General features: G+C 27.5%; 1 long non-coding RNA gene across 10 annotated transcripts; it reads right to left on the bottom strand.

The window, feature by feature from the left end:
• Positions 1–279: 279 nt before the first annotated feature.
• On the bottom strand, positions 280–11,729 carry LOC126844508 (uncharacterized). Of its 10 annotated transcripts, none has more exons than XR_007686582.1 (3): positions 9,381–9,418; positions 8,911–9,047; positions 280–306 (listed from the first exon to the last, which is right to left on the bottom strand). It is a non-coding gene; the product is annotated as an uncharacterized LOC126844508 (long non-coding RNA). The 10 variants fall into 10 exon arrangements; XR_007686581.1 differs by lacking the exon at positions 280–306 and adding an exon at positions 2,261–2,287; XR_007686580.1 differs by lacking the exon at positions 280–306 and adding an exon at positions 2,594–2,620.
• Between the last annotated feature and the right edge of the window lie 1,921 nt (positions 11,730–13,650).

Here is a 13,650-nt window from a genome sequence, read left to right as displayed (position 1 = left end):
AAATTTATCACTTAAAATCATTATAGAATTTTGTAAGAATTCACATACTTTGCATACATAACTTTTTAAAGAAAATATAGTTTATTATTTTTTAAAAAAGATAAAAAATCAAGAATATACCTAAACGACAATATAGACCTAAAACGCTATTCAATTCAGTAACAGAAAAACGTAGAAAGGCCAGGAGTCTTTTTCGGTTTTCTTATGACCCTTAATAGTAGATAATATTATTTCTTTTTTAAATAATATAAGATCGTGAAGGATAGCACGCTATCCCTCAGTGAATCTTCAGAATCGCATGGAAACCTATCCCTAACGTTCTTTAACATGTCATTAGTGATAAACTTTTCAAGAATAATTTGAATAAAAACAAAATTGTTGAGCAACATTTATAAAAACTACATTATTTTAATAATAAGAATCCAGACGAGTCAAGAATATACCTAAACAAAAATATATAGACCTAATATGCTATTCAATTCAGTAACAGAAAAACGTAGAAAGGCCAGAAGTCTTTTTCGGTTTTCTTATAAACCATAATAGTAGATAATAATATTTCTTTTTTAAATATTTGAAGATCGTGAAGGATAGCACGCTATCCATCAGTGAATCTTCAGAATCACATGGAAACCTATCCCTAACGTTCTTTAACATGTCATTAGTGATAAACTTTTCAAGAATAATTTGAATAAAAACAAAATTGTTGAGCAACATTCATAAAAACTACATTATTTTAATAATTAGAATCCATACGAGTCAAGAATATACCTAAACAAAAATATATAGACCTAATATGCTATTCAATTCAGTAACAGAAAAATGTAAAAACGTCGAAAGGCCAGAGGTCTTTTTCGGTTTTCTTATGAACCATAATAGTAGATAATATTAATTTTTTGATAAATATTTGAAGATCGTGAAGGATAGCACGCTATCCATCAGTGAATCTTCAGAATCACATGGAAACCTATCCCTAACGTTCTTTAACATGTCATTAGTGATAAACTTTTCAAGAATAATTTGAATAAAAACAAAATTGTTGAGCAACATTCATAAAAACTACATTATTTTAATAATAAGAACCCAGACGAGTCAAGAATATACCTAAACAAAAATATATAGACCTAATATGCTATTCAATTCAGTAACAGCAAAATGTAAAAACGTAGAAAGGCCAGAGGTCTTTTTCGGTTTTCTTATGACCCTTAATAGTAGATAATATTTTTTTTTTTTAAATATTTGAAGATCGTGAAGGATAGCACGCTATCCATCAGTGAATCTTCAGAATCACATGGAAACCTATCCCTAACGTTCTTTAACATGTCATTAGTGATAAACTTTTCAAGAATAATTTGAATAAAAACAAAATTGTTGAGCAACATTCATAAAAACTACATTATTTTAATAATAAGAATCCAGACGAGTCAAGAATATACCTAAACAAAAATATATAGACCTAATATGCTATTCAATTCAGTAACAGAAAAATGTAAAAACGTAGAAAGGCCAGAAGTCTTTTTCGGTTTTCTTATGAACCATAATAGTAGATAATATTAATTTTTTGATAAATATTTGAAGATCGTGAAGGATAGCACGCTATCCATCAGTGAATCTTCAGAATCACATGGAAACCTATCCCTAACGTTCTTTAACATGTCATTAGTGATAAACTTTTCAAGAATAATTTGAATAAAAACAAAATTGTTGAGCAACATTCATAAAAACTACATTATTTTAATAATAAGAACCCAGACGAGTCAAGAATATACCTAAACAAAAATATATAGACCTAATATGCTATTCAATTCAGTAACAGAAAAACGTAGAAAGGCCAGAAGTCTTTTTCGGTTTTCTTATGACCCTTAATAATAGATAATATTAATTTTTTGATAAATATTTGAAGATCGTGAAGGATAGCACGCTATCCATCAGTGAATCTTCAGAATCACATGGAAACCTATCCCTAACGTTCTTTAACATGTCATTAGTGATAAACTTTTCAAGAATAATTTGAATAAAAACAAAATTGTTGAGCAACATTCATAAAAACTACATTATTTTAATAATAAGAACCCAGACGAGTCAAGAATATACCTAAACAAAAATATATAGACCTAATATGCTATTCAATTCAGTAACAGAAAAATGTAAAAACGTAGAAAGGCCAGAAGTCTTTTTCGGTTTTCTTATGAACCATAATAGTAGATAATATTAATTTTTTGATAAATATTTGAAGATCGTGAAGGATAGCACGCTATCCCTCAGTGAATCTTCAGAATCGCATGGAAACCTATCCCTAACGTTCTTTAACAAGTCATTAGTGATAAACTTTTCAAGAATAATTTGAATAAAAACAAAATTGTTGAGCAACATTCATAAAAACTACATTATTTTAATAATTAGAATCCATACGAGTCAAGAATATACCTAAACAAAAATATATAGACCTAATATGCTATTCAATTCAGTAACAGAAAAATGTAAAAACGTAGAAAGGCCAGAGGTCTTTTTCGGTTTTCTTATGAACCATAATAGTAGATAATATTAATTTTTTGATAAATATTTGAAGATCGTGAAGGATAGCACGCTATCCCTCAGTGAATCTTCAGAATCGCATGGAAACCTATCCCTAACGTTCTTTAACATGTCATTAGTGATAAACTTTTCAAGAATAATTTGAATAAAAACAAAATTGTTGAGCAACATTTATAAAAACTACATTATTTTAATAATAAGAATCCAGACGAGTCAAGAATATACCTAAACAAAAATATATAGACCTAATATGCTATTCAATTCAGTAACAGAAAATGTAAAAACGTAGAAAGGCCAGAAGTCTTTTTCGGTTTTCTTATGAACCATAATAGTAGATAATATTATTTTTTTTTAAATATTTGAAGATCGTGAAGGATAGCACGCTATCCATCAGTGAATCTTCAGAATCACATGGAAACCTATCCCTAACGTTCTTTAACATGTCATTAGTGATAAACTTTTCAAGAATAATTTGAATAAAAACAAAATTGTTGAGCAACATTCATAAAAACTACATTATTTTAATAATAAGAACCCAGACGAGTCAAGAATATACCTAAACAAAAATATATAGACCTAATATGCTATTCAATTCAGTAACAGAAAAATGTAAAAACGTAGAAAGGCCAGAAGTCTTTTTCGGTTTTCTTATGAACCATAATAGTAGATAATATTATTTTTTTGATAAATATTTGAAGATCGTGAAGGATAGCACGCTATCCATCAGTGAATCTTCAGAATCACATGGAAACCTATCCCTAACGTTCTTTAACATGTCTTTAGTGATAAACTTTTCAAGAATAATTTGAATAAAAAAAAATTGTTGAGCAACATTTATAAAAACTACATTATTTTAATAATAAGAATCCAGACGAGTCAAGAATATACCTAAACAAAAATATATAGACCTAATATGCTATTCAATTCAGTAACAGAAAAATGTAAAAACGTAGAAAGGCCAGAGGTCTTTTTCGGTTTTCTTATGAACCATAATAGTAGATAATATTAATTTTTTGATAAATATTTGAAGATCGTGAAGGATAGCACGCTATCCCTCAGTGAATCTTCAGAATCGCATGGAAACCTATCCCTAACGTTCTTTAACATGTCATTAGTGATAAACTTTTCAAGAATAATTTGAATAAAAACAAAATTGTTGAGCAACATTCATAAAAACTACATTATTTTAATAATAAGAATCCAGACGAGTCAAGAATATACCTAAACAAAAATATATAGACCTAATATGCTATTCAATTCAGTAACAGAAAAACGTAGAAAGGCCAGAAGTCTTTTTCGGTTTTCTTATGAACCATAATAGTAGATAATATTATTTTTTTGATAAATATTTGAAGATCGTGAAGGATAGCACGCTATCCATCAGTGAATCTTCAGAATCACATGGAAACCTATCCCTAACGTTCTTTAACATGTCATTAGTGATAAACTTTTCAAGAATAATTTGAATAAAAACAAAATTGTTGAGCAACATTCATAAAAACTACATTATTTTAATAATAAGAATCCAGACGAGTCAAGAATATACCTAAACAAAAATATATAGACCTAATATGCTATTCAATTCAGTAACAGAAAAATGTAAAAACGTAGAAAGGCCAGAGGTCTTTTTCGGTTTTCTTATGACCCTTAATAGTAGATAATATTTTTTTTTTTTAAATATTTGAAGATCGTGAAGGATAGCACGCTATCCATCAGTGAATCTTCAGAATCACATGGAAACCTATCCCTAACGTTCTTTAACATGTCATTAGTGATAAACTTTTCAAGAATAATTTGAATAAAAACAAAATTGTTGAGCAACATTCATAAAAACTACATTATTTTAATAATAAGAATCCAGACGAGTCAAGAATATACCTAAACAAAAATATATAGACCTAATATGCTATTCAATTCAGTAACAGAAAAATGTAAAAACGTAGAAAGGCCAGAAGTCTTTTTCGGTTTTCTTATGAACCATAATAGTAGATAATATTAATTTTTTGATAAATATTTGAAGATCGTGAAGGATAGCACGCTATCCATCAGTGAATCTTCAGAATCACATGGAAACCTATCCCTAACGTTCTTTAACATGTCATTAGTGATAAACTTTTCAAGAATAATTTGAATAAAAACAAAATTGTTGAGCAACATTCATAAAAACTACATTATTTTAATAATAAGAATCCAGACGAGTCAAGAATATACCTAAACAAAAATATATAGACCTAATATGCTATTCAATTCAGTAACAGAAAATGTAAAACGTAGAAAGGCCAGAAGTCTTTTTCGGTTTTCTTATGACCCTTAATAGTAGATAATATTAATTTTTTGATAAATATTTGAAGATCGTGAAGGATAGCACGCTATCCATCAGTGAATCTTCAGAATCACATGGAAACCTATCCCTAACGTTCTTTAACATGTCATTAGTGATAAACTTTTCAAGAATAATTTGAATAAAAACAAAATTGTTGAGCAACATTCATAAAAACTACATTATTTTAATAATAAGAATCCAGACGAGTCAAGAATATACCTAAACAAAAATATATAGACCTAATATGCTATTCAATTCAGTAACAGAAAAATGTAAAAACGTAGAAAGGCCAGAAGTCTTTTTCGGTTTTCTTATGAACCATAATAGTAGATAATATTAATTTTTTGATAAATATTTGAAGATCGTGAAGGATAGCACGCTATCCATCAGTGAATCTTCAGAATCGCATGGAAACCTATCCCTAACGTTCTTTAACATGTCTTTAGTGATAAACTTTTCAAGAATAATTTGAATAAAAACAAAATTGTTGAGCAACATTCATAAAAACTACATTATTTTAATAATAAGAATCCAGACGAGTCAAGAATATACCTAAACAAAAATATATAGACCTAATATGCTATTCAATTCAGTAACAGAAAAATGTAAAAACGTAGAAAGGCCAGAGGTCTTTTTCGGTTTTCTTATGACCCTTAATAGTAGATAATATTATTTATTTTTTAAATATTTGAAGATCGTGAAGGATAGCACGCTATCCATCAGTGAATCTTCAGAATCACATGGAAACCTATCCCTAACGTTCTTTAACATGTCTTTAGTGATAAACTTTTCAAGAATAATTTGAATAAAAACAAAATTGTTGAGCAACATTTATAAAAACTATATTATTTTAATAATTAGAATCCATACGAGTCAAGAATATACCTAAACAAAAATATATAGACCTAATATGCTATTCAATTCAGTAACAGAAAAATGTAAAAACGTAGAAAGGCCAGAGGTCTTTTTCGGTTTTCTTATGAACCATAATAGTAGATAATATTAATTTTTTGATAAATATTTGAAGATCGTGAAGGATAGCACGCTATCCATCAGTGAATCTTCAGAATCACATGGAAACCTATCCCTAACGTTCTTTAACATGTCATTAGTGATAAACTTTTCAAGAATAATTTGAATAAAAACAAAATTGTTGAGCAACATTCATAAAAACTACATTATTTTAATAATAAGAATCCAGACGAGTCAAGAATATACCTAAACAAAAATATATAGACCTAATATGCTATTCAATTCAGTAACAGAAAAATGTAAAAACGTAGAAAGGCCAGAAGTCTTTTTCGGTTTTCTTATGAACCATAATAGTAGATAATATTATTTCTTTTTTAAATATTTGAAGATCGTGAAGGATAGCACGCTATCCATCAGTGAATCTTCAGAATCACATGGAAACCTATCCCTAACGTTCTTTAACATGTCATTAGTGATAAACTTTTCAAGAATAATTTGAATAAAAACAAAATTGTTGAGCAACATTCATAAAAACTACATTATTTTAATAATAAGAATCCAGACGAGTCAAGAATATACCTAAACAAAAATATATAGACCTAATATGCTATTCAATTCAGTAACAGAAAAACGTAGAAAGGCCAGAAGTCTTTTTCGGTTTTCTTATAAACCATAATAGTAGATAATAATATTTCTTTTTTAAATATTTGAAGATCGTGAAGGATAGCACGCTATCCATCAGTGAATCTTCAGAATCACATGGAAACCTATCCCTAACGTTCTTTAACATGTCATTAGTGATAAACTTTTCAAGAATAATTTGAATAAAAACAAAATTGTTGAGCAACATTCATAAAAACTACATTATTTTAATAATAAGAATCCAGACGAGTCAAGAATATACCTAAACAAAAATATATAGACCTAATATGCTATTCAATTCAGTAACAGAAAAATGTAAAAACGTAGAAAGGCCAGAGGTCTTTTTCGGTTTTCTTATGACCCTTAATAGTAGATAATATTATTTATTTTTTAAATATTTGAAGATCGTGAAGGATAGCACGCTATCCATCAGTGAATCTTCAGAATCACATGGAAACCTATCCCTAACGTTCTTTAACATGTCATTAGTGATAAACTTTTCAAGAATAATTTGAATAAAAACAAAATTGTTGAGCAACATTCATAAAAACTACATTATTTTAATAATAAGAATCCAGACGAGTCAAGAATATACCTAAACAAAAATATATAGACCTAATATGCTATTCAATTCAGTAACAGAAAAATGTAAAAACGTAGAAAGGCCAGAAGTCTTTTTCGGTTTTCTTATGAACCATAATAGTAGATAATATTAATTTTTTGATAAATATTTGAAGATCGTGAAGGATAGCACGCTATCCATCAGTGAATCTTCAGAATCACATGGAAACCTATCCCTAACGTTCTTTAACATGTCATTAGTGATAAACTTTTCAAGAATAATTTGAATAAAAACAAAATTGTTGAGCAACATTCATAAAAACTACATTATTTTAATAATAAGAATCCAGACGAGTCAAGAATATACCTAAACAAAAATATATAGACCTAATATGCTATTCAATTCAGTAACAGAAAAATGTAAAAACGTAGAAAGGCCAGAAGTCTTTTTCGGTTTTCTTATGAACCATAATAGTAGATAATAATATTTCTTTTTTAAATATTTGAAGATCGTGAAGGATAGCACGCTATCCATCAGTGAATCTTCAGAATCACATGGAAACCTATCCCTAACGTTCTTTAACATGTCATTAGTGATAAACTTTTCAAGAATAATTTGAATAAAAACAAAATTGTTGAGCAACATTCATAAAAACTACATTATTTTAATAATAAGAATCCAGACGAGTCAAGAATATACCTAAACAAAAATATATAGACCTAATATGCTATTCAATTCAGTAACAGAAAAACGTAGAAAGGCCAGAAGTCTTTTTCGGTTTTCTTATAAACCATAATAGTAGATAATAATATTTTTTTTTAAATATTTGAAGATCGTGAAGGATAGCACGCTATCCATCAGTGAATCTTCAGAATCACATGGAAACCTATCCCTAACGTTCTTTAACATGTCATTAGTGATAAACTTTTCAAGAATAATTTGAATAAAAACAAAATTGTTGAGCAACATTCATAAAAACTACATTATTTTAATAATAAGAACCCAGACGAGTCAAGAATATACCTAAACAAAAATATATAGACCTAATATGCTATTCAATTCAGTAACAGAAAAATGTAAAAACGTAGAAAGGCCAGAGGTCTTTTTCGGTTTTCTTATGACCCTTAATAGTAGATAATATTATTTATTTTTTAAATATTTGAAGATCGTGAAGGATAGCACGCTATCCATCAGTGAATCTTCAGAATCACATGGAAACCTATCCCTAACGTTCTTTAACATGTCTTTAGTGATAACACTTTTTCAAGAATAATTTGAATAAAAACAAAATTGTTGAGCAACATTCATAAAAACTACATTATTTTAATAATAAGAATCCAGACGAGTCAAGAATATACCTAAACAAAAATATATAGACCTAATATGCTATTCAATTCAGTAACAGAAAAATGTAAAAACGTAGAAAGGCCAGAAGTCTTTTTCGGTTTTCTTATGAACCATAATAGTAGATAATATTATTTTTTTGATAAATATTTGAAGATCGTGAAGGATAGCACGCTATCCATCAGTGAATCTTCAGAATCACATGGAAACCTATCCCTAACGTTCTTTAACATGTCTTTAGTGATAAACTTTTCAAGAATAATTTGAATAAAAAAAAAATTGTTGAGCAACATTTATAAAAACTACATTATTTTAATAATAAGAATCCATACGAGTCAAGAATATACCTAAACAAAAATATATAGACCTAATATGCTATTCAATTCAGTAACAGAAAAACGTAGAAAGGCCAGAAGTCTTTTTCGGTTTTCTTATAAACCATAATAGTAGATAATAATATTTCTTTTTTAAATATTTGAAGATCGTGAAGGATAGCACGCTATCCATCAGTGAATCTTCAGAATCACATGGAAACCTATCCCTAACGTTCTTTAACAAGTCATTAGTGATAAACTTTTCAAGAATAATTTGAATAAAAACAAAATTGTTGAGCAACATTCATAAAAACTACATTATTTTAATAATAAGAATCCAGACGAGTCAAGAATATACCTAAACAAAAATATGTAGACCTAATATGCTATTCAATTCAGTAACAGAAAAATGTAAAAACGTAGAAAGGCCAGAAGTCTTTTTCGGTTTTCTTATGAACCATAATAGTAGATAATATTAATTTTTTGATAAATATTTGAAGATCGTGAAGGATAGCACGCTATCCATCAGTGAATCTTCAGAATCGCATGGAAACCTATCCCTAACGTTCTTTAACATGTCATTAGTGATAAACTTTTCAAGAATAATTTGAATAAAAACAAAATTGTTGAGCAACATTCATAAAAACTACATTATTTTAATAATAAGAATCCAGACGAGTCAAGAATATACCTAAACAAAAATATATAGACCTAATATGCTATTCAATTCAGTAACAGAAAAACGTAGAAAGGCCAGAAGTCTTTTTCGGTTTTCTTATAAACCATAATAGTAGATAATATTAATTTTTTGATAAATATTTGAAGATCGTGAAGGATAGCACGCTATCCATCAGTGAATCTTCAGAATCACATGGAAACCTATCCCTAACGTTCTTTAACATGTCTTAGTGATAAACTTTTTCAAGAATAATTTGAATAAAAAAAAAATTGTTGAGCAACATTTATAAAAACTATATTATTTTAATAATTAGAATCCATACGAGTCAAGAATATACCTAAACAAAAATATATAGACCTAATATGCTATTCAATTCAGTAACAGAAAAATGTAAAAACGTAGAAAGGCCAGAAGTCTTTTTCGGTTTTCTTATGAACCATAATAGTAGATAATATTAATTTTTTGATAAATATTTGAAGATCGTGAAGGATAGCACGCTATCCATCAGTGAATCTTCAGAATCACATGGAAACCTATCCTTAACGTTCTTTAACATGTCTTTAGTGATAAATTTTTCAAGAATAATTTGAATAAAAACAAAATTGTTGAGCAACATTTATAAAAACTACATTATTTTAATAATAAGAATCCAGACGAGTCAAGAATATACCTAAACAAAAATATATAGACCTAATATGCTATTCAATTCAGTAACAGAATGTAAAAACGTAGAAAGGCCAGAAGTCTTTTTCGGTTTTCTTATGAACCATAATAGTAGATAATATTATTTCTTTTTTAAATATTTGAAGATCGTGAAGGATAGCACGCTATCCATCAGTGAATCTTCAGAATCACATGGAAACCTATCCCTAACGTTCTTTAACATGTCTTTAGTGATAAATTTTTTCAAGAATAATTTGAATAAAAAAAAAATTGTTGAGCAACATTTATAAAAACTACATTATTTTAATAATAAGAATCCATACGAGTCAAGAATATACCTAAACAAAAATATGTAGACCTAATATGCTATTCAATTCAGTAACAGAAAAATGTAAAAACGTAGAAAGGCCAGAAGTCTTTTTCGGTTTTCTTATGAACCATAATAGTAGATAATATTAATTTTTTGATAAATATTTGAAGATCGTGAAGGATAGCACGCTATCCCTCAGTGAATCTTCAGAATCGCATGGAAACCTATCCCTAACGTTCTTTAACATGTCATTAGTGATAAACTTTTCAAGAATAATTTGAATAAAAACAAAATTGTTGAGCAACATTCATAAAAACTACATTATTTTAATAATAAGAATCCAGACGAGTCAAGAATATACCTAAACAAAAATATATAGACCTAATATGCTATTCAATTCAGTAACAGAAAAACGTAGAAAGGCCAGAAGTCTTTTTCGGTTTTCTTATAAACCATAATAGTAGATAATAATATTTCTTTTTTAAATATTTGAAGATCGTGAAGGATAGCACGCTATCCATCAGTGAATCTTCAGAATCACATGGAAACCTATCCTTAACGTTCTTTAACATGTCTTCAGTGATAAATTTTTCAAGAATAATTTGAATAAAAAAAAAATTGTTGAGCAACATTTATAAAAACTATATTATTTTAATAATTAGAATCCATACGAGTCAAGAATATACCTAAACAAAAATATATAGACCTAATATGCTATTCAATTCAGTAACAGAAAAATGTAAAAACGTAGAAAGGCCAGAAGTCTTTTTCGGTTTTCTTATGAACCATAATAGTAGTTAATATTAATTTTTTGATAAATATTTGAAGATCGTGAAGGATAGCACGCTATCCATCAGTGAATCTTCAGAATCACATGGAAACCTATCCCTAACGTTCTTTAACATGTCTTTAGTGATAAACTTTTCAAGAATAATTTGAATAAAAACAAAATTGTTGAGCAACATTTATAAAAACTATATTATTTTAATAATTAGAATCCATACGAGTCAAGAATATACCTAAACAAAAATATATAGACTAAATATGCTATTCAATTCAGTAACAGAAAATGTAAAAACGTAGAAAGGCCAGAAGTCTTTTTCGGTTTTCTTATGAACCATAATAGTAGATAATATTATTTTTTTTTAAATATTTGAAGATCGTGAAGGATAGCACGCTATCCATCAGTGAATCTTCAGAATCACATGGAAACCTATCCTTAACGTTCTTTAACATGTCATTAGTGATAAACTTTTCAAGAATAATTTGAATAAAAACAAAATTGTTGAGCAACATTCATAAAAACTATATTATTTTAATAATTAGAATCCATACGAGTCAAGAATATACCTAAACAAAAATATATAGACCTAATATGCTATTCAATTCAGTAACAGAAAAATGTAAAAACGTAGAAAGGCCAGAAGTCTTTTTCGGTTTTCTTATGAACCATAATAGTAGTTAATATTAATTTTTTGATAAATATTTGAAGATCGTGAAGGATAGCACGCTATCCATCAGTGAATCTTCAGAATCACATGGAAACCTATCCCTAACGTTCTTTAACATGTCATTAGTGATAAACTTTTCAAGAATAATTTGAATAAAAAAAAATTGTTGAGCAACATTTATAAAAACTATATTATTTTAATAATTAGAATCCATACGAGTCAAGAATATACCTAAACAAAATATATAGACTAAATATGCTATTCAATTCAGTAACAGAAAAATGAAAAAACGTAGAAAGGCCAGAGGTCTTTTTCGGTTTTCTTATGAACCATAATAGTAGATAATAATATTTCTTTTTTAAATATTTGAAGATCGTGAAGGATAGCACGCTATCCATCAGTGAATCTTCAGAATCACATGGAAACCTATCCTTAACGTTCTTTAACATGTCTTTAGTGATAAAATTTTTCAAGAATAATTTGAATAAAAACAAAATTGTTGAGCAACATTTATAAAAACTATATTATTTTAATAATTAGAATCCATACGAGTCAAGAATATACCTAAATAAAAATATATAGACCTAATATGCTATTCAATTCAGTAACAGAAAAATGTAAAAACGTAGAAAGGCCAGAAGTCTTTTTCGGTTTTCTTATGAACCATAATAGTAGTTAATATTAATTTTTTGATAAATATTTGAAGATCGTGAGGGATAGCACGCTATCCATCAGTGAATCTTCAGAATCACATGGAAACCTATCCCTAACGTTCTTTAACATGTCTTTAGTGATAAACTTTTCAAGAATAATTTGAATAAAAAAAAAATTGTTGAGCAACATTCATAAAAACTACATTATTTTAATAATTAGAATCCAGACGAGTCAAGAATATACCTGAACGAAAATATATTGTCATTAAATTGTATTCTTTTAAATAACAGAAAAATAATATAGAATAGCCAGCAACAAGTAACGTCACTATACTATTTTATTTATTATAAACTAGACGAGTCTATTATATAAGACTATATAGTTATAGTCTTAAATATAAGCATAAGTATCCCAACCAACTTAAAAACTTTTTAGTATAAATATTATTTTTAGTATTTTAACACCTTTTAATATGTTTTATATCGCAATAATAAGATAACTACCTTAAGTAATAAAATATTCTGTTTAGTTTTGCAAACTAATATAATTTAAACGAGAAAATAAATTTTTTAGTAATCATAACTATCGCTATACATGCGAACACAATATTATAGTGAATGCATTTTACGTACATTATTACTGGTATAATGATAAGATTGTTGACGTTTTTAAAATTAAGCCCAAGGCAAATCTCTAATAGCAGATGCGAACGATAGTCACTCAAATCAAGAAAGCTAAATAAATATTTACTTCGAAGCATATCGAGCACTTGTTTATTGCAACATGTGGATTGAACCAATTTGGAGTTGTATACCGATAATGAGACCTGATTATTCAATTATTACTTGATTTATTTTTTTATGATTCCGTTACCAACATAAAAACACCTACGCCACATTGTATTTAATTTTACATAAGCTACTTCTCATTTTAAAAAACCGTATCGTGTAAATTCGGTTAAGAAAAACAAAACAAAAACTATTGCTTAACTCTATATTATAATTTTTCTAAATTCTGTGGTCAAATTTTTACTTTGTAATTTCAATTTTTTTCTTAGTATAAACCAATAATTTCAATTTTTTTCTTAGTATAAACCGATAATTTCAAACAATTTTGATTCAATTTATACTAAAAACAAAATTTGTGTTAATCATGATAAGCTTTTTATAAGCAATATAAACTCATTCTTTATAAATAGACAATT

Source organism: Adelges cooleyi, unplaced genomic scaffold (assembly GCF_023614345.1).
Source record: "Adelges cooleyi isolate 19-005CV unplaced genomic scaffold, UGA_ACOO_1.1 ACOO_flye_CR_arks_rails_tigmint_CR_PRNA_651, whole genome shotgun sequence".
NCBI lineage: Eukaryota > Metazoa > Arthropoda > Insecta > Hemiptera > Adelgidae > Adelges > Adelges cooleyi.
This window is presented reverse-complemented; position numbering and strand designations above follow the sequence as displayed.